Source organism: Stegodyphus dumicola, chromosome 1 (genome assembly GCF_044657685.1).
Source record: "Stegodyphus dumicola isolate Sdum_Otavi_A_Nest chromosome 1, ASM4465768v1".
Classification (NCBI taxonomy): domain Eukaryota; kingdom Metazoa; phylum Arthropoda; class Arachnida; order Araneae; family Eresidae; genus Stegodyphus; species Stegodyphus dumicola.
Window position 1 is genome coordinate 196,811,329 of NC_140768.1, and position 25,739 is coordinate 196,837,067.

Genomic DNA, 25,739 nt, shown 5'->3' on the forward strand with positions numbered 1-25,739 from the left:
TCCATTTTTAAATCTTCATGGAGACGTTTGTTCTTCACATACGGGTGTGCATTTGTGATAATTCTTAAAAATTGGTTTTGCACAACTTGTAATTTTTGGATTTCACCCTTCGTAGCGGTAGTCCATGCTGGCGAAGCGTACGTCATGATGGGTCGGATTGTGGCTAGATAAATAAGTCGTTTCTTGTCCAACGAAAGTTTTGAATATTTCCCTATCATAGGATATAAACATTTCATGACTTTAATCGCTTTATCCCTGATTTGTTGGATGTGATGCTGCCATGTGAGCTTGTCGTTGATGGTGATGCCCAGATATTTGGCTTGTTTCACGATAGGCACAGCCTCGTTAAAAAGATAAACACTTTGCCTGATCGGAACATTTTTCTTCCTTTTCCTTATGAGTAGGAGCTGCGATTTTTGAGCGTTAATTCGTATCTTCCAATATCCACACCATTGTTCTATGGAGGGAATAGTGTCTTGGAGTTTCCGAATAGCATGATTGATGTTAGCAGACTTCACTGCCAGGGCAGTGTCGTCTGCATAACAGGCTAGCATAGAATTATGATTTAAATGCAATCTCGGAAAGTCTGAAACGTAGAATAGATAGAGTATAGGGCCAGTCACAGAACCCTGTGGAACACCGCTAGTCATTATTTTAGTGCTGGATAATTCATTTTTTACCGAGACTCTGAATGTCCGATCCCTGATAAAAGAATGGATTAGCAGAATGAGTTCTCTGTCCACTTGAAGGTCAATTAATTTAGCAATTAAGCCCTCATGCCAGACGCGGTCGAATGCTTTCGCCACGTCTAGCATGAGTATAGCAACATTAAGTTTGCAGTGCAAAGCTGCACCATCGAATTCGGTTATTCGGACAAGTTGCTTCGTTGTTGAGAGGTGAGCACGGAACCCAAATTGTTCCGGCGGAAGATGCTGAAAATATGGTTTCAGTCTATTCAGGATAATTCTCTCAAAAATTTTGCCTAAGCCCGGCAGTAGACTAATAGGACGATATCCGTCTGGTCGGGTGTGATCTTTAGCCGGTTTAGGTAGTAAAATAATTTTAGCAATTTTCCAAGGTGTTGGAAAGTAAGAAAGAGCAAGACAAGCATTAAAAATATTTGTCAGGCTGCAGATGATGTTAGGCGGCAAATTTTTAATTGCTGTATTGCTGATTTCATCAATTCCTGGAGATTTCTTTTGTTTCAGGTGTTTGTTAATATTAGTCGTTTCAGTAGGAGTGGCATATTTAATCGGAAGTCTGACTGAAGGGGCCTTGAGCCAATCCCTCACTCGTAGGAGGGTCTTTAATTCGAAATCAGAGTCATTTGGCCAATCATTTGGCGAGAACTGTTCTTGGAGGTGTGCTGCGAAGATTTCTGCCTTTTCCTGATTGGAGATGGCAATATTACCTCTGTCATAGAGGGGTCGATTACTTGTGAAGGAAGTTTTAAAATTTTTGATTAAAGACCAGAATGTACCTTCTCTAGAATCCAGATTTAACATTTTATCATCCCATAGTTCTTCTTTGAAGATTTTAATGGCCTTCTGAATTTGCTTATTTTTACGATTTATTTCACGTTTAAGTGCCAGGTCCCACTTTAAATGATAACATTTCCTGAGTCTATTTCGCTCTCTCATAAGCTGTCGTATATTAAGGGGCAGTCTGAAAGCCTTATCACGATTAGTAATTTCAGTACTGGCTTCCTTAATTGCACCTTGAATGCTTTCACTTAAGGCATTAATTACGGTGTTTATGCCTTGTTTGGTATTGAGATTTTGCAGTTGAGGAGGTGAATTTTTCATGATATTGCTGAAGAGATTCCAATTCGTAATTCGCTTAGTAGAGAACTCAGAAGTTTTTGTCACTCCTAATGTTGCGATTACGGGGAGGTGGTCAGAGGACAATTCATGAAATACTTCCATTGCAACGGGGATAGTCGTTGTAGTGACTGCAATGTCTAGTATATCAGAAAATTCAATTCTATTATGAAGCCGCGTGTATTCTGGTGGGGCATGTAGCGCCACCGGATGCTGTAAAATATATTCATGGAGAATTTTACCATTTAGGTTTGTTCGACGACAGTTCCAGTCTATATGCTTAGCATTAAAGTCCCCGGCAGCAAGGGTAGGTATGTCATCCGGTAGAATGCTATTTAGAAAATTATCACATAGTCTATTCGTTGGAGGGTTATACACAGCACAAAAATTGATGTTATTAAACACAGGAAGAGTGACACACACAGTAGTTTGCTCACAATTAAAATTTCTTGAATCAGATATAAGACAAGATGTATAATTACGTTTCACATATATTGCCACACCACCACCTCTGTGTGAAAGTCTATCACAGCGGTATGAATTATAATTTGCAATTCTCAGGCGTTGGCATGGTTTTGCATGAGTCTCTGATATGACTGCAATGTCAATATTATGCTCACTTAAAAAGTGGTGCAGTTCAGTAATTTTGGTGGGTAGCCCGCAGGCATTCCATATCATTATTTGTACGGGAGTACACTTTTTCATGTAATTAGCCATTAACAGGGGCTGCAGGAGTATGATCTTGAGATACGTTTGATTTTGCCATCAGAGTAAATCCAGTTTCTTTTAGAGCAGAGACAAGCATACGTAGCTCAGCTGCAACTTGTTTTGCTTCAGTTAGAAATTCAGGAGCGAGGCCGGTGTTTAAAGCTTGTGCATAAGTTTTATTATGCACTACCCGATCAGAGAACGTTTTCCCAGCCGGAGTGGTTTTTGGTTTTGGAAAACGCACACATAATCTGTAGTTAGCTGTATGACCTATCTCATGACAATTGGCACATTTAGGTGGAGTTGCCTTATCCTTGTCACAGTTAAATGATTCATGAGGTTCACCGCAACGAACACAACGTGGTTCGTGATTGCAGTGCGATTGGGCGTGATGGAACCCTTGACAGCGATAACACTGCAAGGGTCCCTTACGGCCACGGTATCTCTCAACACTAATCTTCATTCCCAGCACAAATTTTAACTGGTGTATCTCCTTGTTTTTCTCCTTGCGGGTGAGAGTAACGAGAAACAGGGGAAGCTTAATAACTTCTCCGTTACGCCTGATAGTGAGTTGGTTGACCCGCACGACGTCGAGTCCATGTTCTTTTAGATCCATCATAATTTCCTCAGGGTCCATGTAAGACGGGAGGTTACGTATCACAGCTTTTATATGTTTAGATTCGGGAAGCGCATAGCAGTGATACCTGATGCCTTCGTCTTTTAACATTTTTACCATTTCCCGATAAATGGTGGGCAATTTCACTTTAATCTTGATTCCGTCCTTCATGTTTTCTCCATAGAAATCGTGCAGAGAAAAATTCTTATTATTAAACAGCGGCGTTTTTAAGTCATTCCATGTGAATCTGCTGTCTTTGATTATAATCGGCGGCAGTTTTCTCGCACTGTTGATCGGAGCGTTCTGATTGGTTGGAGGTGTCTGCACTGGGGCGGGGTCTGTGTCCATATTCTGTTGCGGAGTGAGATCAGCAACAGGGCCAGTCATCAGTCATCAGTCATCACATTCGACCGCTGAGCACCTAGTGACGAGGTCGGATTTCACTGCGCTCTGCTTTCTTTCGAGATCGCTCTCTACTGGAAGCCACTCTTGGATTACTGGATATTTTACTATCGCCGAATGTTGGGTAAGTTATTCTTTTCTTATTGTTGATCTAGAGTATGCATTACCGAGCCACTGGTTAGGTCAATTGCTGCCCAGGATGAACAAAATAGATGAGAATAAACTACACAAATACCTAGAGCAGATATGTGGGAGTAACTGCGAATCAATAGACTACGACAATCTTACACTGAGAATTAACGCTTTAGTTCTTGAAGCCGAAAGCCTAACTAACGCAAATATACCTAAAGCTGACCCTAGGATAAATCAGCTACATGAGCAAATTGAATACTTAACTTACATAAACGACACCCCAATGGACGAAATAAATTCTAAATCAGAGATTAGCTCTGCTAAACAAATAAATGAAGCTACTATACAAGCGCAATACCTTAAAACCCCATCTAAATCCAAAAAGGAAGATGATACAAGCAGGCACAAGCGTACCCTTAGTGGGAAAAGCCGAAAAAAGAAAACCGAAATAGATAGTGAAGGTTTCACTTCACCACGAAAAACACAAAAACTTAATAAACCTGAAATAGTTTACCCTCCACAGGAAAACAAATTCGAAATACTAAACCAAGAGACCAACATGGAAGAAGATACAAATGATGCACCTTTTATATTAGCAAAAAAGACGGCAGGACATATCCCGCCAATTGTACTTGCAGATTTCACTGGAAACTGGGACAAAATAAAATCGGAATTTGAAGAAAAATTACAAATAAAAAACTACACTGGAGATCTCAAAGGAGGAAGACTCACCATTCGTGTCTTCACCCCTGACCACTATAGAATTATAACAGAATATTTGAAGAAAAAAGAAATCCCCTTCCATACATTTAAATTAAATACAAAAAGACCAATAAAAGCAGTAATTAAAAGACTGCCAGCAAATACTGATACTGAAATCCTAAAACAAGAAATCCTCGATATGAACATACCAATCGAAAAAATAAGACAAATTACATCTGTCAAGAACGGAGAACTAATCAAACTCCCGGTCTTCATCGTCGATGTTAAAAGATGTGAAGACGGAAAGAAAATTTTTGACATCCAAAAACTTAGAGGTCTAAATATTCAAATGGCTAGATACAAAGCACGGCCAGGTCCCGTGCAATGTCACAAATGCCAGCGCTATGGACACACACGGGATCTGTGTCATTACACACCAAGGTGCCTCAAATGCGCACAATTACATGAAACGTATTTATGCAAACAGAATAAGGAAACAGAAAAACCTACTTGTGCCCTTTGCGGGCAAGAACACGTATCTTCATACCGTGGATGTGTTAAAAACCCGGAAAACATTAAGAAAAAATTAGCCGCCGAAAAGGCCGAAAAGGAAAAAAGGAAAAATATGCAGGCCTTCCAACTTAACGAAAACGAATTCCCTAAACTACCTGAAAAACCAGCAATATCACCCATACCTAATAACAGCAATAATAGCCCAAGCAATAGTGACAATATTAATTCCAACAATGAAAGTCAAGAAACACCAAGTTTCTTTACTTGGATTAAAACCCAAATGCAACAAGCAAAAACGTATTTTAAAAAATTTAAAGAAGCAAAATCACTCATAGAAAAGCTAGAAGTCGGCATGGCCGCAATGGATTATTTCATGAACCTTGATTATGAATTTTAAACCCAACCAATTTAATCCCAACCTTATCTCAACTACCAATAGTTTCCTAAAAGTTGCCTTCTTCAACGCAAATGGAGTCTGCAGACAAAAAGATGAACTCCACGCCTACCTAAATCACCATAAAATAGATATAATGCTTCTGAATGAAACACATCTGAATAGCAAAAACCGCTTCAATCTGGAAGGCTACAAAGTCATAAGGACTGACCGCCCAAACAACATCTTAGGGGGTACAGCAATCCTCATTAAAAATCATATTAAATTCACTCCTCTAAAAATAAATACCCAGAATATCGAAAATACTGCTGCACTTGTCTACTCAGGATTCAATGAACCTTACCTTTTCATTTCTGCATACAATTCACCAAGTAACAACCTCCTCTCTGCAGACCTTGATAGACTGACTGATTATAGGTACCCCACTCTCATCGCGGGGGACCTAAACTCTAAAGATCGTAGCTGGAACTGCAATGTTAACAACCGCAATGGTTCTGCGCTCAGAAATTATGCTCTTAACAATGAAATCAGAATTATTGCCCCAGAATTACCCACGAGATATCACTTTGATGGTCGTGCGGATATCCTCGACATCCTCATTCTCAAGAATATCCAGTCCACACCTTGTCTTGAAGTGACTGAAGAGCTCTCTTCTGATCACCTACCCGTGAATTTCGACTTTTATGGATTCTATCCTCCCCTCATTAAACCTAAATTTAATATGAATTGGAGTATCTTTAAAAATAAACTCATGAATATATCAAATAACAATAGCATGAATACCACTGAAGAAATTGAAAACTGCATAAAATACTTAACTGACAATATTCAACAGGCTATGAATTCTGCAGCATATATCCAAAGGAAAAATAACTACTTCAACCTCCCACAAAATATCATCGACCTAATCAAACATAGAAATAGGAAAAGAAAATATTGGCATCTCTCTAGAGACCCCCGGGACAAAAGAGAAGTGAATTATCTAACACGCAGAATCTCGCAAGAAATTAAACATCATAGATCTGAAAAATGGGATGCTCTACTAGATAATATTGAAATTCAGCCAAATACTGTCTGGAAAATAGCAAATTCTCTACGCAATAAAAACCCAAACTATAAATACCCTATCAACTATCAAGGTAACATCGCCTATTCCGAAGCTGAAATAGCTGAAGCTATGGCAGATGATCTAAGCAAGATTTTCGACCATCATACTGAAGATACCCCCCAAGATTACACCATCAACAATGAAGCCGAAGAAGTTAAACTTCAGCGCACCAGATCCTATATAAATTTCACTTCCACAGATGAAGTCACAGAGATTATCAAAAATCTTAAAAAGAAGAAAGCACGGGGCTTTGATAACATTAATAATGAAGCTATCCAAGCACTTCCTCAAAACTGCATTACCTTACTTTGCAATATTTTCAACGCCTGCATCCGGCTCTCTTACTTTCCAAAAATTTGGAAACACTCCCTGGTAATCATGATCTTAAAACCTGGAAAAAGCCCAAAAGAAGTCACTAGCTACCGACCTATCAGTCTGCTCCCTACAATTAGTAAAATATATGAAAGAATTATTCTAAGAAGACTAAAGGATTACACAATTAATTTAAACCAAATTGATAATCAGCAATTTGGATTTAAGAAAGGACACTCAACTTCGCACCAAATACTAAATTTAATTGAACATGTTGCAGTTGAATTCCAAAAGAGGAATACTGTTGCGGCATGCTACCTCGATTTCGAAAAAGCTTTCGATCGAGTGTGGCATGCTGGCCTTATTTACAAGCTATCTAAACTTCAAATTCCTACAAATCTTATTAAAATCATCATTTCTTATTTAGAAGATAGAACTTTTCAGGTGAGATGTGGAGATACTCTCTCTAATATAAAGAATATCTACAGAGGACTCCCTCAAGGCTCTGTCCTCTCTCCTACAAATTTCAATATTTACGCTTATGACATGCCAAGTCCAACCTCTGCTAAAATCCTCAAATATGCAGATGACACAGTGATTCTATCTAATTCAATAAACCCGCAGTATGCCATTGATAAACTTGACTCTCATGTTCAAAGAATATCAAACTGGTGGAAATTCTGGAAAATTAATTTAAACCCTTCAAAGTGCTGTATCGTCCTTTATCGCCGATATAAGAAAAACTACCCAATCAATATTAATATTAAAATTGACAATAATTTGATCCCACAAGCCAATAGCTACAAATACCTTGGAGTTTATATTGACAGCAAACTCACCTTCAAAGAACACATAAATTACATTTGCAATAAAGCAAATGCCGCCTTTATGGCTATTTACCCAATCATTGGAAGGAAATCCAAACTAAACCTCAATACTAAAAGGACTCTTTTCCTCACTTTAATAAGACCAATTCTTCTCTACGCCGCCCCTGCTTGGGCTACGGCAAACAAAACTAACAGGAAGAAACTCAGCGTTCTCCAAAATAAAATCCTCCGGGCAATGACAAACGCACCTTGGTTCGTTCGTAATAATCAACTTTATGAAGATCTAAACATCCCTGAATTTCAAGATGCCATTCTAAGATCTACGCATAACTTCTTTGAAAATGTTGCAAACTCGCAGCATGATAACATCAGATCTCTCATAAACTACGACCCTACAGAGGAAAACGTAGTGAAAAGACCGCGGACGATACACCATAATACAAAATGGTAACTGTAAATATTGTATATATAATTTTATTTCATCATCTCTTCATTTAATCAAGATTTCACTCCTTGTGTCACTGTTTACATTTCGTGTTGCTTACATTAGCTCAATGTTTATTTTGAAGCAGCAGTATCGCCGGTCAGTACTTGGGAGGGTGACCACCCAAGCACGCAGCGATCTGTGACCTTCCACTGCAAAGACGGACTTGTCAAAGAAAGGACTTTGTACACAATAGTCGTTGGACTTTGCATTTTACTTTGAAATAAGTGCTTTTTACAGACTTATTGATTTTTTTACGTTTATAACTCGTTCGCGTGTCATCTCAATTTTATGGAATGCAATTGCAATCCGCTTCAACGAATCAGATTCAAGACCTCTGATCACATGACTTACTCCCACGTATCCCTGCTCATTACCGCCTCTCAACTGCACTAGATTAAAGCTCCAGGCACCACTCCTGTATGCTACGTTTTAATTGAACTTTAAATAGTTTTTCATACCTAAGATTACCCTGCTTTGCCACCAAAAGTTTCTCTTACCTAAGGGCACGGTGCTTACGCAGCCTAATTTTAATAAATGCTAATGGCTGAGGCCGGATAAATATTGGTCAATACTCTTTGCAGTAAATACCAAGAGTTAGAATGACGACTTGACTTGACTCAGCAACAGGGTGAGTCTTTGGAATTTCAGGAGCAGTCGCAGCAGCCAGGGGTGCAACAGCTTTTTTCGCAGGTTTTGTGGTGCGTCTGGTTCTGTCTCCTTTGGGTTCTCCATCGGAGTCAGAGCTGACAGCTAAAGCCTTGTATTTTGTAAAGTCCTCATCCGACCTGGCGGGACTCTCAGCACGTCGAGCGTTGATCTTTGGGAGAGGCGGGAAGCCAGGGTTGTCATCAGTTTTGGTCTTAGCACGGTCGTCTTGTGTTCTGGAGTTCACAAATTCCTGGTCAGCAAGAGCTCGGAATTTTTTGAACAAATTCAGGTCTCTTGTTTCTTCAGGGGTAAGGAAACCTTTGTCTTCTTGACGGAATTCCAGCTGAGTAATCTCAGCTGCAATGAAGTCCAGGAAACGTTCCATGATGCCGGTTGATGAAGTAGTGAAATGCAGAAAGTCTATGCTTAAAAAGCACAGGGTAAAAGGAGGTCGTTTTACAGCATACTAAACATAGTGGTTTGCATGCTGACTTGAATGCACAATCGAGAAAGCACAGCAGTTTCTCAGTCACAATAGTCAAACTCAGAAAAACGAGAGGTTAATACTGCAGAACAGCGAAAACGCAGAGCGAGGGGACGAGCACCTTCACGCTCAGGAGCAAGCAGTCGAATCCAAATGATTGCCAATGCCAATGATTTAAAATTTTCGGAGTGCCTATGGTTCAAAACCATCTACCTCCACATCAGAATTACTAAAAGCGAGCAGAAATAGGAAAAATTTTGCATAAGTGATTTACTTGATGCACACTAGAGGGAGCCACAGGCTCAAGAAAGCTTAGGGATAGGGATGAGAAATACAAAACTTAAGTATCATAATCTTTTTATAAGTTTTTAGGTTTTTAATATTTTTTTGTATTTTATATTTTATACTTTTTTTTGGTTTTTTATAATTTTTTTATACACAGTACAAACACTAAAGCAAAAAGTGGATAGGAAAGAGTTTACGATTAATAGGCTCATTGGCATGTGGCTTGTGTTGGAGAGTGCAAATAATTGCTGAGATCGCGACGAAAATATTCTTAGGCAGATTTAAAATCTGCGGGAGATGTGATTCTTAAGTAAACAGATTGATAACTTTGCTTGAAGATCTTGATAGTAGGAGCAGAGGATTGAATAAGCAATTATATGGCAGCTCGCTGAAGAGACGTCCTTCCTTCATGGCGCGGGGGCTGGAACTGAAGTTGAGAGGGCGTGTCTTGCCCTTTTGGATGGCGGATAGATGCCAAACTCTCGGCCAATCACGGCTCTCGGTCTCTTCTGTGAGCTGCGAATAGCAGGATCGTATGCTGGAATCTGCTGAAGTGCTCGGTTATCAATCTGTTCAATTTTGAGGAATACATTTTGACTAAGCTTTTTAATATGGTAATCTACAGGTTTAATATTTAGGTCCGAATGAATCACATCTGTACGGACGTACCAGGCTGCATTCAGGGCCATACGTAAGGTTTTACTTTGAAAAGATTGAAGTTTTTTCACATGAGTTTTTGCAGCAGTACCCCAGATTGTACATGCATACATAAAGCCAGGTCTTATAATTGATGTATAGAGAAGGATTTCGTTTTTAATTGACAGATTGCTCTTTCGAGCTAAAAATGGGTAAAGTTGGGCTCTAGCACCTTTCGCTTTGTTGAGAACATTTTCAATGTGAAGGCGCCAGGTTAATTTTGAATCAAGTACAACTCCTAGGTACTTGTAAGAATTTGACCAGGGAACATAGTCATCAAAGAATTTAATATTAATGGAAGGGTACGGGAGGGGGCTACGTCTGAATATCATAGCAGCACATTTAGCAACATTAATTTTTACTTTCCAAGTGATGAGCCAGTGCTCAAGGCTAGAGAGATATCTCTGAATGATTTGGACCAAGTTTTCAAGGCGTGTGTGTTGAGCTAGGATGGCCGTATCATCTGCATAAAGTGCAAGAGTGATACTAGGTGATTTTGGTATGTCATTTATGAAAATGTTGAACAAAATTGGGCCTAAAAGTGACCCTTGGGGGACGCCGCTTAGTATAGGACGGGGTGCCGAAATGAAAGAATTAACTCGTACAGAAAAAGATCTATTAGTGAGGTACGAATTAATAATATGAATTAAATGGGCCGAAACGTCAAGTCGTATGAGCTTGATAATAATTCCTATATGCCAAGTCCTATCGAATGCTTAGGCTATGTCAAGGAATAAAGCGCCAGTAAGCATTTTGTTACGAAACCCTTCGTGAATGAACTCCACTGTCCTCAGCAGCTGGTGCGTGGTGCAGTGTTTTGCTCGAAATCCAAATTGTTCATCAATCAGAACGTTGTGATTTCGGAGAAAATCATTCAGGCGTTTAAGTAACACAAACTCCTATATCTTAGATAACGAGGATAGGAGGCTGATAGGTCTATAATTTTGAGGGTTAGAAAGGCTTTGGTTTGGTTTTGGAATAGGCACAATAAGTGCTTGTTTCCAGCTTTGAGGAAAATAGCAATGCTCTATCATAAAATTTATAAGCATTACTAAGAAAAATAGATAATTGGTGGGTAAATTTTTAATCATACGATTAGAAATAGAGTCCATACCAGGGGCTTTTTTGGGTTTGAGCTTGGTAATGTATTCACTTACCTCGCTCATGGATGTATAGTGTATTTCTCTCGCGAAAGGCGAGGAGAGGAAACGTTCAACATCTTGTGGGAAAGAACTTGCGCTGTTCGCAAAAATTCCTTCATTATGTGGTGTAAATTGAGTTTGAAGAGAATCCGCAATTAATTCGGATTTCTCAGCGTCTGTGTGAGCCACCACTGCGTCCGTAGCTAAGGACGGAATGTAAGATTTGTGTTTGCGTAGGCGACTCAGGCGAACGCAGTTCGCTAAAGCGGGCTCCCGCGCGGTTGCGCTATCCCGGGATAACCAATGTTGGCGATTTTCGAACTTGTGATTTTTACTGAGCATAGAATGTTCCTGAAATGTAGAGAAAATACAAAACATGTGGTACAGAGAACAAAAGATGGGCCGAAAATAACATGCCCGAACATTATAGATGAACGGATTGTTGTAAGACAGGTCGCCGAAGGATCAGGATTCGCAGGGCAGCCGCCGTGGGAGAAACACGTTCAGAAATGAGCTCCGTCCCCACCGATGAAAACCCGACGACGCCGGAAGCAATGGCCGGCACCCCAACTCCTACCGAGATGGACACCACCTCACCTCAGCTATCATCAATCTCTCTACCATCTACCTCTGCTCCGGAGATGATTTCTTCAACTCCAGTTCCTGATTCCTCTCCTGTTCCAGACCCGGATACCTTATTAATAGAACTAAAGCAACTATACCAGCTGAAGGCGCGATTCACGGACCTTGAACAGACCTTAGCGAGAAGCAAGAGGGCGACGCCGCTAGCCAACTTCGATCTGAAGCAAGTCCAGCAAGAAAGTCAGGTCGTATTAACTTCCCTCACTAATCTTGCCAAACGCTTAAATCTGCCGCTTTTTAGCATCCCTCCTACAGAGGAGGAATGTATAAGCAAAATCTTATCTGTAGTTAAAAAGAGCACCAATGATTCCTTGGATAGACCCGTCTATGATCATAGACACAAATCTAAAACTAATATCTCAGAAAATAAGCAAACTAACTCTCCTAAAAAATCAAAAACTAATTTAAACCAAAGCACTGAAAAAAAGAGCATCTTAGCTCCAGCTAGACTTCAAACTGAAAAGATAATTAACTCAACTAGCGAAAAAATTCAAAACCTCAACTTAAATAAAAGAAACAGCCAAACCAATCCAAAATCAAAGAAAATTAGAATAACCGATAATGAAGGATTTACTGAGCCTCCCCGCCATTTAGTTTCTAAAAACGTGGGAAAGCAACCGCAAAGCAAGTCTGAACCGGTCGCTTCTCAAAGCCTCCCCCCCTTTTGGAGCGAGCGCCGAGAGAACGACCCCCCCAAACGGAAACCAGTCCTGCAGCCGCAGAGGAAAGAATAGAATCAGAGGAGCAAGGAGAGAGCAGTACTCCCCCCCCACCCGATCGCGAAGAATACCTTATTTCTTCGTCGATCCAAAAGATTTCATTAGCAGGGTGTCTCTCGTCGAGTGAGGACGTGCGAGAATGAGCTCCCCACAAGCCACCTGCAGCGATGCGATGCCGGAATTCTTAGCCGGCAACCCCTCCGAAGCAAGCACCGAGATGGACACGACCGTCCCTGTCTCCGACACTGAACCAACTCCAGAGGTAAATCCGGACGATTTGCTCATCCAGATTAAACAACTGTATCTTCTCAAGGCGAAATTCACAGAATTGGAACAGAATCTGTCCAGGGTCAGAAGATCAACTCCTCATGCAAGCTTTGATCTCAAGTGCGTCGAACAAGAATCCAAGGTAACGCTTTTTAATCTTACCACTCTTGCGAAACGCCTAAATCTGCCTCTCTTTGCCATTCCCCCAACTGAAGATGAGTGTATTAAGAAATTAATCAAATCAGCTAAAGAACTAACTAAAGATGTTATCTCGAGTAAAAATAATCCAAATTCTGATAAACCTCAAAATTTAAATAAAAACACATCCAATAGCCCAATTCTAAAACCTGCAAAGTTAAATGCAGAAAAAATTCTTCATAGCGCTAAGAAAATTCAAAAATTAACTCTAAATTCAAGCGATAGTAACGATTTGCCTAAAAATAAAAAACTTAGGAAAGTTGACGATGAAGGTTTTCAGCGGCCTCCTCGCCATCTTGTAGCACGAGGTGCGCCAAATTCCCCTTCGAAACCACAACCTAACAATAGCCTGCCTCCATTTTGGAGCGAACAACCGGAGGAGGAATTGCCCCCCACCCAACCTGCGGTTAGGGTGGAAGAAAACAGCGATCTCGTGGAGCAACCCGGAGACGGTACTTCCCCCCCTACTGAAAGCTCTAAGAATTCAAAGAGAAAAATTCCTTTCTTCTTTGTAGAGCCCAAAGACTTTGAATTTCTTACCTCCTTAGTGCAAGCTACTGTGCCTACGGCCATCTGCAGGATGAAGGGTAAGTTTCTCCGCATAGAAATGCAGTCCGAGGAAGACTATCGTTCGGTAGCCCAAATTTTAAACAATCAGGGCGCCGAATATAAGTCGTTTAACCTTAAGCAGGATCGGCCCGTAAAGGCAATATTACGCGGCTTACCCAACTCAGCAAAAACTGAAAGAATCAAAGCAGAATTGCAACTCCTGGGTTATTCTGTTATCTCTGTAACCCAACTCCGTAGGCACAGGTCCCGCTACCCAATGCCATTATTTTTAGTACAGCTAAATCCTGCATTAAATGTCTATGACATTTTTGAAGAAACCGCAATGTTCGGCATTGAGATCAAGTTCGAGAAGCATATCGGGAAGAAGGGACCGAGCCAGTGTTGGCGCTGCCAAGGCTTCTTCCATAGTTCCGCAGTGTGCACACTGCCAATCCGGTGTCTGAGGTGCGCCGGCCCGCATTACGCGTACCAATGCACCAAAGACCCGGAGGAAGCCAACACCTGCGCGAACTGCCTTGGGCGGCACGCAGCCAACTGGTTTCACTGTCCCCGAAACCCAGCCAACAAAAACAAAAACCCCCCTATTAGATCGGATAGCGGGACTGCAAAATTTGTACCGGCTCCGGCTAAAGCTCCGATTAGCAGCACGGATCCCTCATTTAGTGATGTCGTTTCCGGACGGAAAAATCCCGGACTACCATCATCTACTAAGGACCAGAACAAAGCACCTGTGACGAAGCAAGCTCCCATGCAAGCGCCGAAGCAGCGTCCTCTCCAGCCAACTCCACCGGCCCAGGCTCCAGCCCCGACCGTAGATGATGGAAGTTGCACAGATACCCTCCGGAGCGTTTTCCAAATCGCCTCGGAATTCGGTATCGAACACAAGATCCTCCTCGAGGCTTTTAGAAATGCTCTCCCCAGGCTCCGAAATGTCTCCACGGGGCCTGAGAGAGCATTTTATATTTATGAGGCATACTGTGGCCTCTTAAACTAACGGCCTCAAGTTCAACTGTGCAACCAGTGAAGATTCTCTCCTGATCTCCTACTGGAATGCTAACGGAATCAAGAAGAAGATTCACGAAGTCCGGGATTTCATTAATGAGCACCACATGGACCTCTTCCTCGTTCAGGAGACACATCTGGTTGAGGGACTTAGCGCGAACATCGCGAATTATTTCTGCTACCGAAATGACAGAGAGGTATGCATCAGTGACACTGTTCGTGCTAGTGGCGGTACTAGCATTTATGTAAAACGCTCCCTAAAACATTCTAGGATTCCCACGCCACCACTGGAGGCCTTAGAAGCGACTATAGTACAAATTCATATTCCAAATTGTCCCCCAATAGCAGTAGCGTCCTGCTATATGCCTCCGAGACAGGGACCCGCATTTATCTCTGATCTCAGAAAATTAAGTGGTGTTGCAAATAACCTGATTATCGCAGGAGATTTAAATGCCCGTCATAGAAGTTGGGATTGTGTCACTGCCAACAACTATGGCGATAAACTCAAAATTTGGGCTCAGGACGCCCGTATCCAAATTATTGCGCCAAACACACCCACCCATTACCAGTTTCCTGGGGGGTTGGGTGCTCCTTCCATTATTGATCTGGCCTTATTTAAAAATATCCCAGTAGATTATTCGATCGAAGTGATTCCGGAATTGTCCTCTGACCATTATCCGGTTCACCTCACCCTTAAAACATCCAAAATTAACCAAAATTTACCGGCGCAAGTCTCCACTAATTGGGACAACTTTCGGTATGTCTTGGAAAATGGTATTCTCCCCCCTATCAAAATTCACGATAATCAGGAGGTTGATTTTGCCATTGACAGGCTCAACCAAACCCTAGGAAGCGCATTTACGGCTGCTTCCAAACCCAAATTCAGGCAAAATTATTATAAATTACCTGATCACATTAAAGATAAAATCAAAATTAAAAACCGCCTTCGCAGAGACTGGCAAAATACACGTTCGGAAAATTTTCGAGTGCAACTGCGAAGGATCCAGAATGAGATCAAGTCTGACATTAAGAAATACACAGACGAAAAATACGCAAACTATCTTAAGTCCTTAAAGACTTCCGATAATAGCCTCTGGGTTGCTAGCGCACGGCTTCGCAAACCAAAACACGACATTCCCCCCCTAATGGGCACGGTCAATGACCGGATGGCATTAACAGACACCGAAAAGGCTGAACGCATAGCAGACAGCCTTCAAACACAATTTTCACCTAACACTGGACTCATGTTCGATTCCTGTGCAGAGCACACGCATGAAGTCCAACACCAAGTTGAAGAATTTCTCTCCTCAGATACAAACTCTGAGGATCCCATCACCACAACAATGACTGAGATTGCTGCTTTGATCAAAAATCTCACCCCTGCAAAAGCACCCGGCCTGGATAGGATTTCTAATCGCATGATTAAAAATCTACCAGTTAAATTCATATTTTACCTAGCAGTTTTGATAAATTCAATGCTAAGGCTAAAATATTATCCCCATAGCTGGAAGAATGCATTAGTCATTCCTATTCTAAAACCTGGTATGGACCCAAAGGTCCCTCAAAATTATAGGCCGATCAGCCTTCTGTCTTCACTTAGTAAAATTTACGAAGCTATACTGCTTAGATACCTGAATGATTTCTGCCGAAACCGAAACATTATTATTCCTCAGCAATTCGGCTTTCGTGCTAAACACTCAACTCAGGCCCAGCTACTGAGGGTAGTTGAAATCATTCATACAGGATCTCGCAGTGGAAAGCCTACAGCTATTGTTTATTTAGACGTAGCAAAGGCTTTCGACAGATGTTGGCATATCGGAATTTTATTCAAGCTCATGCGACTTGAAATTTCGGCTAATTTTGTGCACATAATGCACTCTTACCTCACTAATCGTACCTTTTCTGTCAAAGTAAAATATTCTGTCTCTTCTCCTCGCCCTATCCTGGCGGGGGTGCCTCAGGGAGGAATTCTTAGCGCCACGCTCTTCAACTTGTATGTAAATGACATACCACAAGCACCAAGTGTCGATCTAGCACTCTATGCAGACGACACAGCCATCATTTCACAGCACTCAACATTACATGCCACTCTCAATCACCTACAGATGTATTTAACAGACTTGGAGTCCTGGCTCATTACCTGGAAAATCAAAATTAATGTCGCAAAAAGTGCCGCCACAGTTTTCTTTTCCAGAAAGAGGAATGTCCATAATCAACTCCCTCCACTCAGATTATTTGAAGAAAATATACCCTGGGTGGAATCCTATAAATATCTGGGAGTTTATCTAGATGCGAAGCTGCTCTGGAATACCCACATCAATTACGCCATCTCAAAAGCAAGGAATACAAGAACCCAGCTGATGTCTCTCCTCAAAAGAACCAGCAACCTCTCCCTCAACAATAAGATCCTTTTATACAAGAGTACCATCCTACCGATCCTGACGTACGCAGCTGTCGTCTGGTCTACTGCTGCCAATAGCCATCTAAAGAAAATACAAGTATTCCAGAGCGTCACGCTTCGTATCCTGACAAATGCTCATTATTTCGTCCGTAATGAAGTGCTTCATAACGATCTCAAAATTCTACCCCTTGATGCCTTTTTCCGGCAAAATTCGGCTAAATTCTTTAATAGATTAACGCAGATCGAAAACCCAGTCTTGCATTCGCTTCCTGCTTATGATCCAGCCGAGCCCAGCTCAGCTAAGCGACCTAGGAGCGTTCTTGAGAGAACTTATAACATCTTTCCTAGGAAGCCGAAGCGGAGGTGTCTGCTTGACTAGGAATTCTTTCTAAAAATTTTTTAAATTAACAAGCACTTCACGGGCCTAACCCGACGACCCTTAATTAATTCCATACTTCCACATGCCCGCCGGACCTAATCCGGCCTCGTTTCTCGGTTTTATATCCGTGCTGCTATAGGTAACATGCCCCTCCACTTGCCAAGACCTCATCTTTTCATAAAACACGGCCCAGACAATCTTAAATCAGACTTGCAATAGTTTTAACGTTTCTCTATTATTCTATCACCTAACTTAATTATTCAGCTTAAACTGCCTAATTTTTCTTTTGAAGTTTAAATTAATATTCTAATCTTCTAAATCTAACTCCCTCACATGCTACTCAAAACACTTTCTTAATGTATTTCTGTTCCAGCAATCTGCACAAGTACAAGCTTGCATATCTTCAAACATCAACAGCAATCAGGTATTTTTGGTCAATTCTGTCCCCATTTTTTTTTTTTATTTCTTTCCACTTTTTAATCCACCTCTCCTCTCCAACTTTTAACGTTTTTCTTTAATTCCCTTCCCTTTAACTATCCTAAAACTTCTCCGTCTTTTCCACAGTTAACTTTCTCTCACGGTTCTTTCCGCTCCAAAAGTTGCTCCTATTGTACTCTCGCCACGGGCGGTAGGAGAACTTTTTCTACTCTTGAATCCTTTCCCCCCCTTCTTTTCGTTCCACCTTCCCCTGCTCTGCTTCAGTCGTAAGACTCTCTCCCCCCCAGCCCATCCCCAAGGCATTAGCGATTACTGCGGTTTTCCGTATTACCTAATATACCTTTCCCGAGCCCTGGAAAATTATGATTCCCGGCTAATTGTCTTTCAATCTTTGCGATTCCATTAATGCAATGCATTCAGGAATCTGCCCTTATCCGTCACCTCTCTCTCTTTCAACCTAGTAAAACAGGTTGAAAGCAGAAAGAATTTATCGTCCATAGAATGGACTCCTTATTCACTTCCTTCCCCGTCAGCCCATAATGGTCTCCTTCATTACCCTTCAGCCAGTGCTTTGTCTTAATCACCTCAGTTTTCTCCTTAACGAAGTTGTGGAGGTAATTGCATTAAGTTGCAAAGGTACTCCGGAAAATATCGCCTTGGGCCTTGGGCCAAAAGATTTCGAATTTCTAGTAACAGTAATACAAAATGCTGTACCTTCGGCCCAGTGCCAAATGAAGGGGAAATATTTACGCATTGCTGTACAAGCTGAAAATGACTACCGCACCGTTGCGTCTATTGTTAACACGCACGGTGCACAATACAAGTCTTTTAATCTCAAGCAAGATAGACCCATTAAAGCAGTAATTAGGGGCCTCCCCATTACTGCCAAGCCAGAAAAAATTTCACAAGAACTTACCTATATTGGTTACAGTGTCTTAAGCGTAACACAATTTAAAAAGCACAAAACCCGGCACCCCATGCCTCTATTTCTTATCCAGTTGAACCCATCGTTAAATGCATTCGATATTTTCGAAGAAACCTCAATGATGGGTTTAGATATTAGCATCGAGAAGCATATCGGCAGGAAAGGACCAAGCCAGTGCTGGCGCTGTCAGGGTTTCTTCCACAGCTCGGCAGTATGTACTTTGCCTCTCAGGTGTCTGAAATGCGCTGGGCCGCATTACGCAGCTCAGTGTACGAAGGACCCTGACGCACCTAACACCTGTGCCAACTGCCTTGGCAGCCATGCCAGTAACTGGCTTCACTGCCCAAGACACCCTAATAATCGCAATAAAAAGCAAAAAACCCCAACTTTTGGAAAAGGTGCCGGGAATACTAAATTCGTACCCGCTCCAACCCCTGCTCCTCTCAGCAGCACGGATCCCCTTTTTTCCACAATTGTTTCCGGACATAAAAATAATCCCGGACTTCCCCAGCCAAAGCCTCAGCGTACCAGCCCTTCTCCTATCCAGATGCAAGAGCAGCCTCGCAACCAGACGACACCACCAGCAGCCCAGGTTCCAGCCCCGACTCCTGACGACGGAAGCTGCACAGATACTCTGCGCAGCGTATTCCAAATTTCAAGGGAATTCGGAATCCAACATTCCACACTCCTCCAAGCTTTCCGGGAGGCTCTGCCGAAGCTCAGACTTGTCTCATCTGGGCCGGAGCGAGCCTTCTGCATCTATGAAGCATACTGCAGCCTCCTCAATTAAATATTCAAATTCAATAGCCCAGCAGCAGAAGACCCCATCACAATTGCATTCTGGAATGCCAACGGCATCAAGAAAAAAATACATGAAGTCCGGGATTATATTAGTGAGCACCACTTGGACCTCTTCCTCATTTCTGAGACACACCTGGTTGAGGGACTTAGCGCGAATATCGCGAATTATATCTGCTACCGCAATGACAGAGCGGATAGCAACAGTGACACTATTCGTGCTAGTGGCGGTACTTCCATTTATATAAAACGCTCCTTGAAACATTCAAGAATTCCAACTCCACAATTAGAGGCTTTAGAGGCAACAATTGTACAAATTTATCTCCCAAATTGCCCCCCATAGCAGTAGCGTCCTGCTATATGCCTCCGAGGCGGGGACCTGTCTTTATCTCCGATCTCAGAAAACTTTGTGGAATTTCTAATAACCTGATTATTGCAGGAGATCTCAATGCCCGCCATAGGTCTTGGGATTGTGTCACTGCCAACAACTATGGCGACAAACTCAAAAACTGGGCTCAGGACGCCCATATCCAAATTATTGCGCCAAATGCACCTAGGCATTATCAGTTTCCTGGGGGTATAGGTGCTCCCTCCATTATCGATTTGGCTCTCTTCAAAAATATTCCCTTAGCTTATTCGATAGAGGTGATACAGGAATTGTCCTCTGACCACTATCCAGTCCACCTGACCCTTAACTCTAACAAAATCAATGAAAATTTACCGGCGCAAATCTCAACAAGTTGGGATGATTTTCGGTATGTTTTAGAATCTGGTATTCTCCCCCCTATCCAAATTAGCAATAATCAGGAAGTTGACTCTGCCATTCAAAGACTCAACCAAACCCTCATAAACGCATTTAATGCGGCTTCCAAACCTAAATTTAAAACAAACTATTCCAAACTACCGGCCAATATTAAAGAAAAAATCAAAATTAAAAACCGCCTTCGCAGGGATTGGCAAAACACAAGATTAGAATCTATTCGAACGCAACTGCGAAGGATCCAGAACGAGATTAAGTCTGACATTAAGAAATTTTCAGACGAAAAATATACAAATTATCTTAAGTCCTTAAAGACTTCCGACAATAGCCTCTGGGTTGCTAGCGCACGGCTTCGCAAACCAAAACATGACATTCCCCCCCTAATGGGCACGGTCAACGACCGGATGGCACTCACAGACACCGAGAAGGCTGAACGCATTGCGGACAGCCTCCAAACACAATTCTCACTAAATACTGGACTCATGTTCGATTCCTGTGCTCAGCACACGCATGAAGTCCAACATCAAGTTGAAACTTTTCTCTCCTCAGATCAACCTGAGGAACCCATTATCACAACCATGACTGAGATTTCTACCTTCATCAAAAATCTCAAACCTACCAAGGCACCCGGCCTAGATAGGATTTCCAATCGCATGATTAAGAATTTACCTGTCAAATTTGTATTTTACCTAGCTGTTTTGATGAATTCCATGCTCAGGTTAAAATACTTTCCAAATAGCTGGAAAAATGCCTGCGTGATTCCTATTCTAAAACCTGGAATGGACCCAAAGGTCCCTCAAAATTATAGACCGATCAGCCTCCTGTCTTCAATTAGTAAGATTTACGAAGCTATACTGCTTAGATACCTGAATGATTTCTGCCGAAGCCGAAATATCATTATTTCTCAACAATTCGGTTTTCGTGCTAAACACTCCACTCAGACCCAGCTACTGAGGGTAGTAGAAATCATTCATACAGGATCTCGCAGTGGAAAGCCTACAGCTATTGTTTACTTAGATGTTGCAAAGGCTTTCGACAGGTGTTGGCATATCGGAATTTTATTCAAGCTCATGCGACTTGAAATTCCTGCTAACTTTGTGCACATAATGCACTCTTATCTCAGTAATCGTTCCTTTTCTGTCAAAGTTAAAAACTCTATTTCTTCTCCTAGACCTATCCAGGCGGGTGTACCTCAAGGAGGAATAATTAGCGCATTGCTTTTCAACTTGTATGTAAATGACATACTACAAACACCCAGTGTTGATCTCGCACTTTATGCAGACGACACAGCCATTATCTCACAGCACTCATCACTACACCTTACTCTCATGCACCTACAGCAGTACTTATCAGACTTACAGTCCTGGCTCGTTACCTGGAAAATCAAAATTAACGTTGCCAAAAGTGCCGCCACCGTTTTCTTCTCCAGGAAGAGGAATGTCCATAATCAACTCCAACCACTCAGGCTCTTCGAAGAAGATATACCCTGGGTGGACTCTTACAAATATCTAGGAGTTTATCTCGATTCGAAGTTACTCTGGAACACCCATATCAACTATGCAATAGCCAAAGCCAGAACAGCCAGAACGCAATTATTCAGCCTCATCAATAGAACCAGCCATCTCTCCCTGAAAAATAAAATCCTACTTTACAAAAGCACCATCTTTCCCATACTCACCTACGCCGCAGCAATATGGTCAACAGCAGCTAACAGCCACCTCAAGAAAATTCAAGTGTTTCAGAGTATTACACTTCGTATCTTGACTAACGCTCACTATTATGTCCGAAATGAAGTGCTCCATAATGATCTTCAAATTCAACCCCTGGATGCCTATTTCCGGCACAATTCGGCCAAATTCTTTAATAGATTAACTTTTATAGATAACCCGGTCCTGCACTCACTCCCTGTTTACAATCCGGCAGAACCTAGTTCTGCCAAGCGACCTAGGAGCGTTCTCTCGAGAACATTTAACATCTTTCCTAGGAAGCCAAAACGGAGATGTTTGCTTGACTAGGGAAATCTCTTAATTCTATCTAAAGCACTTCACGGGCCTAACCCGACAATTCTAAATTATTTCTCCTACCCCTGGACCTAATCCAGCCTCATTCATCGTGACAAATAAATCCGTGCTGCTCCGTCCATCACATCTCCCTTTGCCATGACCTCTGCCACTCATCACAGATTGTATCATAATATAACTGATTCGATTAGTAAAAGTCATCATCAATATTTTAACCTGATCAACACTCTATCTTAATACCTTAAATTTTTCTATTAAAGCTAAAACAATTAACACAAAACTTATACTAATCCCTCAGTATGGAATTCATGTTTTTAATTTCCAGGCACAATCATCAAGCTTGCATTTCTTCAATTACAACTCCAACCAGAAAAGAAACCTTCCAAATTTAACGCAAAAGTAATTCCCTCCAAGTTTAAAGTTTAACCTCTCTGCTCCTAGCTTCTCTTTCCTTCACAATAGCCCTACCCTTCCCCCCCCTTCCACCCCTCGCCCCATGAAAAAAGTTCTCCAGTTATTTTCGCAGTTAAGCGACTAACGGTTCCCCTTCGGGCGGTCGGAGTGCAAACTCCCCCCCACCTACCTTTTCGCTCCTCTCTTCTCTCCTCTCCTCCGCCATCTTTGGCCCCTTCTCTGCCATCTTTGGTCCTCTGACCGCTGCGCAAAATTTCTCCAGTTATTTTCGCAGTTAAGCCCCTAACGGTTTCTCCACGGGAGGTCGGAGTGAAAACTCCCCCCCGCCCACCCCCTCGCTCCTCGTTTCTCCCCTCTCCTCTGCCATTTTTGTCCCCCTTTAGCCATCTTTGGTCTTCGGACCGGCACTCCTCCCATGCTCATCCCAAGGCATTAGCGATTCCGCTGCTTTTCAGAGTAGCCAAGACATAACCTTTCCCGGGGCCAGAGGCAAGTTCCTCTCACCCCAGTTCTCATCCAACTGTCTTGATTTCATTGAAATCGACAGCTTTCTCTTCATACTTTCTTATCGCTCAGGTCTCTGACCCTTCCTTAGCGAAATTGAAAGTTGAAGGAATTCCTCGTCCCTTGAGTGGACTCCTCAATCATTACTGGTTCTTAAACCCTTAACGGTCCTCACTCCTCTCTTTAGCTATGCTTTATCTAAATTATTCAATATTTCTCTTAACGAAGTTGTGGAGGTTATTGCATTTATTTGCAAAGGTACTCCGTAAGCAAAACGCCTTGGGCCTTGGGCCGAAGGATCAGTTGCCCGCTACAGAGCAGGCGCTACGCTGATTGGTCGAAAGTGGGAAGTCCATGTGCGAAATCATGGCAAGCTGCAGGAGAAAAGGGGTGGAGTCTGGTAGCGCGAGAGGCTGTTATTAGCAACCAATCAGATGCTAGGAAAAGCTGGTACTGAGTATTGGACTAATTTACAGAAATACAACATATTAGAAATAACATATTATACATTAGGAGCAATTAGACAGTCGGATGATTGCCGTGTGAGCCAGAATTTACAAAAATACAATACAATATAATACAAAACATTGAAATAGAGACAGGAACAGTTCTAGCCCGGTCGGAATTTCGGGCTAAACCTATGTACAGTAAGTAAGCTAAGGTCACAGGTATGCAAATGATACCATATGTTACAAGCTTTTTACACATTAACAACAGCATTATATTAACTTTGAACACACATAATCACAAATATATATACAAATCCTTTTTTTTTTTTTTTTTTTCCTCATATACACAAGTGCGTTTACTGATTATTTGATTTTCTTGGCATTTCTTTGTGCACATAAATTTTTAAACTTTTTTTTTTTTTTCAATAAATATATAAGGATAAAGATTTCATTCGAAATACAACAGCGACAATTATCTGAGCACTGCTAGTGGTCTTCTACGATAACGAGGATGGCGAAAATTGTACGAGAGACGAGGAATTGTACAGTTGCCTGTACGTGGAATCCTTCGGATAAATCTTTTTGATAGATGCTTGATGAAATCACGTATGGTGGGAATATTTAATTCCCTGTGCAATGCCTCGTTACGTATGAACCACCGGCAGCGCGTAATTTGTCGTAGGTAGGTATTCTGGCTCACTTGCAATTTTTTCATCCGAGAGTCACATACGAAGCCCCATGCGGGACCTGCGTATGTTAGGATGGGTCGTAACATGGATTTATAAAGGAGTAACTTATTTGCTAAAGATAAACCACTGTCCCGAGCAATTAAGGGGTTGAGTACACTTTTACGAGCTCGGTACTTTGTAATAACATGGTCAATGTGGGGCTTCCATGTGAGATGACTATCAAGAATAATACCTAGGTATCGGGCTTGCTTGGTCCAGGGAATTGTACTGTTATTCATAAAAATTTGCCAGGAGGCATCCATTTTAGTTTTATGGGTGAACAGAATGGCCTCCGATTTTTCAACATTGACCTTAACTTTCCAGTGCTGAAGCCAGGTTTCCAATGCATGAACGTGGGATTGGAGTGTTTGTACGACTGAACTAACAGATGCATTTTGGGCAAGGATTGCGGTGTCATCTGCGTACATTGCGAGTGTAGAGTCGTGCATGTGTGGAATGTCGTTCGTGTAAAGACTAAAAAGTAATGGTCCTAAAAGCGACCCTTGTGGGACGCCACTATAAATGGTACGACTTGTGGAGTATGTATTATTAACACGAACGACGAAATTTCTATCACGTAGATAGGAAGAGATGGTGTGTGTAATGTAGGCAGGGACTCCCTGCACTATGAGCTTTGCTATGAGGCCCTCCAGCCAAACCCTATCGAAAGCCTTAGCAACATCGAGAAATATGGCACCAGTAGCTAATCTGTTCTGCAATCCATAGGAGATAAGTTCGGTAACTCTGTATAGTTGATGGGTGGTTGAATGTGATTTGTTTGCGTAGGCGGGCTGATGCGCGCCAAAGACTGTTATCATTGGTCGTTAGGGACTGAATGTAATTCGTGTATTGTGATTGGAAGAACTGGTCACATGATGCCTTGATCTCATTTTGGAGAGCACGGAGTTGAATTTTTAAACCTGGATTTCTATTTCTTTGCCAAAGTCTCCGTACTTTATACTTTTCTTTAATTTTGAGTTTAATTTCTTGAGGTAATTTACGAAAATTGGGTCTAAGGGTGAGTTTTGATACTTCCTTATAAGTATCTGTTAAAATGGTCGTTAAGTGATCAACTGCCGAGTCTATATCATGGCTGGATTTAATTTCAAGGGAGGGCAAATTTTTATTTTTAAGTTTGAAACCAAAATTGTCCCAGTTTGTAGAGACGAGTGCCGGAGAATTTTGATTAAAAGCAGTACAGTTAAGGTCTATGATTACGGGGTTGTGATCTGAAGATAAACAGTTTTC